This window comes from Octodon degus, unplaced genomic scaffold, assembly GCF_000260255.1.
Source record: "Octodon degus isolate 3935 unplaced genomic scaffold, OctDeg1.0 scaffold00094, whole genome shotgun sequence".
Taxonomy (NCBI): Eukaryota; Metazoa; Chordata; class Mammalia; order Rodentia; family Octodontidae; genus Octodon; species Octodon degus.
The window spans coordinates 8,872,747-8,876,542 of NW_004524670.1; positions in this window are offsets into that span (position 1 = coordinate 8,872,747).

A 3,796-nucleotide genomic window follows, 5' to 3' on the forward strand; every position below is an offset into this window, starting at 1 on the left:
CCAGTAGTCCATAATAGTGTTGGGTCTTCCACTTGACTGGCAATGACAGAAATTGTTGACGTGAGTGCCCTACAGCTCAACATAACAACATGGCTTTATTTCTGTTACTTTGTTTTTATACTTTTCTTCTGGATATTTAAGACCAAGACAAAGCAAGACCTATGTAACAAGAATTGTAGCTTTTGGATCTGAAAAGGACAGTCAATCCCCTCAGGATTTATTCTGAGACCCTGTACCTCAGATTGTAGATCTTTGTCAGTGTGAGCCATGTGGATGAGTCATGGCCATTGCTTGGCCATTGTGTTCTCTGTGAAGGCCTGAGAGAATGTTTTCTCTCCATGTGATTCTCCTTAGGCACACTCTGAATCATCAAACACTGTCCTCTTTGACCCTATAATCTCCTTGATCGGAAATTTTTGTACACTTGATAAAAAGTACCTGCTCCATGTTGTGCCTAAGATGTTTGATATTCAGACAGATAGTAAGGTTCTTTATAAATAAAACTAATTAATGATCAAACAATCCAATAGCTTTCATATCTAGACAAAGATTGATTATTCTGGTTACAAATTCTGTCCTTTTCTTTGTCATTCAATGTCAATTAACTATAAATAGAGTTTGAGAGTTTGTGATTGAGAAATGCAAAATCCAAGGAGATTGGATTGTTTTCTTACCTGTTAGCACACAATGTCTGCAAATACACATATGGGATGATTAATTTCCTTAGTTGAGTAGCAATGCAACTTTGTCCGAGGTGAAAGTTTAATTTTATTTTTTAATTTTAATTTTTATCTTTTGATTTATTTAAAGAGAATACTGAATAATAAAATACAAGCATTAAAAAAGTGATAAAAATTTCACTAAAAGAAATAATACGAATTTAACAATGCTTCTTGTATTGCATAGTGTTGTCTTCAAATAAACTGTTTACACTTTTCTGCTGGATGGTTAACACCAAGTTGAAGCAAGACCTATATAACAAGAAATGTAATTTTTGTATCTGACAATGTCAGTCAAATTCCCTCAGGATTTATCCTGATGCCCAGTACCACAGTTTGTAGTTCCTTTGTCAGTGTCAGCCATGTGGATGAGACACGGCCATTGCTTGTCAAATTTGCTGTCTGTGAAAGCCTGAGAGAATGTTTTCTTTCCATGCGACTCACTTTAAGCATACTTTACATTATTGATGGCTTTCTTCTGTAGCCCCATAATCTCCTTGATCAGAAAATTTGGGACACCACTGAGTTATATAGTGTTGCAGTATAGGTTCTTTTATGTCCTGAGTCCTCACTGACCTTGAAAGGATAAGGTCAAAATGTTGGCTGTCCTTGCAATCCGCCAAGCTTGTTTCAAGTAGGTGCTTTAGACCACTGAGCCATCTCTCCAGCCCCAACAAGATACTTTAGAATGACCACTGTATCTATGTTTTCTATTGCTCTAAGTTTTCTTGTACCAACTTCAAAATAAATGAAATACCAAGAGTTTTAACATTTGATTCTTATCCCTGAAATACAAAGGATGACAAATTGAAACAAAAATGTCTTCAAGATATCTTAGAAAACTAATGCATGAACTACACTGACATATAAAAATATTTATGGAAGCATGTTGCTAGGTATGGTGACGCACATCTGTAATCCCAGCTGAGGAGGCCGAGGAAGGAGAATCACAAGTTTGAAGCCAGGCTGGTCTGCATAGCAAGGCTCTGTCTCAAAGCAAACAAACAAAAATGTCACATAAAAACATATATCCCAACTAGTAAATATATACTTTTTTTTTTTTTTTTTTTTTTTGAGACAGTCTCACTGTGTAGCTCAGGCTGGCCTCCTACTAATGGCGATCCTGCCCCAATCTTCCAAGTGCTAGAATTACAGGTAGGCACCACCACGCCCAGTGTGGATTTAATTTTTAAATAATTTATATGACGTATTAACAAAGGCCAGAAGAGAGAATCAAGAAGACAATCAATCTTACAGTTTTAGAAATTACTATGTGCCAAGCACTGCTTTTAAAAGAATTGAGAAACCTAAATTTGAGTCTTGGCTCTGTCATTATTAGCAAAGTAATCTATAGTAGTGCTTTTTAATAAATTTTTAGCATCTAGTAGATTTCGGGTCCTGACGACAGAGTAAATAACACTTATGAAATCCTACCTCCATTCAGTTTACAGTACAGAATAATGATAATCATAAAAATCTATTTGTTGTATACTATGGTCCACCAACTATAATTCTAGACAATGATATAAAAGCACTGAACAAAAACGTCCATGTTCTCATAGAGTTCATATTCTATGGCGAGCTGGGGAGCTACAATAATCACATAAACAGGCCAACAAAAAAATATGGATGTAAATGCTATGCAAAACATAAAACAGCACAATGTGATGGAAAGTCCGTGCAGCTACCTGAGATTGGTTGATCTTCTGTGAGAAAGTGATGTTTAAGCTGAGATCTGACAGCAAGAAGCCAGGCTGGCAAACATCAGGGAAAGAAAGCAATCTGGGGAGTAGCAAGAGCTGGGGAGGACCCAGGGGCCAGCTGCCTCAAGGAATGAGTAAAGGACAGAGGCCGGTGCAGCCGCCAGAGGGCGAAGGCAAAACCCGTAGGCAGGAACTAGCCCGGCAATGCTGTCCTTGCAAGAAAGAATTTATGTTTTATTCCATCTTACAGAAAGTCACCAAAAGATTTTCAAAAAGAAAAATGAAAGAATCTTTTTAGTAGTTTTAAAATATATCTCCCTTCAAGAGGCAGAGCCTGGTTCTTCTAGGCGGAGGAGCTGGACTCACTTCAGACAGAGAGACTGGAGTGGAAGGGTTGGAGTTGAGGATAGGACTGGGAAATATGGTGACCCCCATCTCACTCACCCTCTCTCTGGGCTCAGTCTCAGGAGAAGAGCGCCCGCTGCCACATAAGGGAGGACACTCCAACAACCCTATGGAGGCCCCCAAAACAAGAAAAGGAAAGCTGTGGTGATAGTGTGCAGAGCTGAGGCCTCCTGCCAACAGCCCCCGAGTGAGCTTGCAGTGGATGCCCCAGCCCCAGTCCAGCACTTTAATTCCAGCTTTAACCCAGAGCTAAGGAAACCACTCCAGAGCATGGCCCAGAGAAAGTACAATAAATGTTTGTTGTTTTAGGGACCGAATTTGGGGTCATTTGTTCTGTCTCAACGTACAATACATCCAGGTTTTGGTACACCTGGATCTGGAGTGATGCTGTAACAAAACCTCAGACAGGGAAGGGGCTTTCAAGTCAGCCTAGAAGTTGAATGTTGAGGGGTGAGTAAAAGCTACGCACCCAACAAACGTGCCGTTGCTAGTGAGTTCAGTTTAAGACCTAGTTTAAGACTGGGTTGTTCATAAACAACGGAAACACTCAGCTTGTGGTGCTAGAGGCTGAGCAGGCCAGGATCATGGCTCTGTAAAATCAGGGTCTGCGGAGGGCCACATCCTCAAGGATGGTCCCTTCCAGGTCTGCCTGCATAATGTAGAAGGGGAAACAGGTTCCTCAGCCTCTTTTACAAGCATTAGTCTCATTCAAGATCTCATCAATTCCCAAAAGCCTCACCTGTTAATAATATCATCCTGCGAGTTAAGTTACAACACATGGATTTGGGGAGGATACTGCCATTCAGATCATACCAGAACTACGAGGGAGGCGTAGAGGACAGTGAAAATAATCTCACTGGAAAATGGAAAAAAGGGCCTTACTACACAGTGGCAGAAAACATCCTTAGCAGTACAGAAAAGAGAGAATTTGCCTACTAAACTAGGTGCTCTTGCTAAGAGATTTCAAGA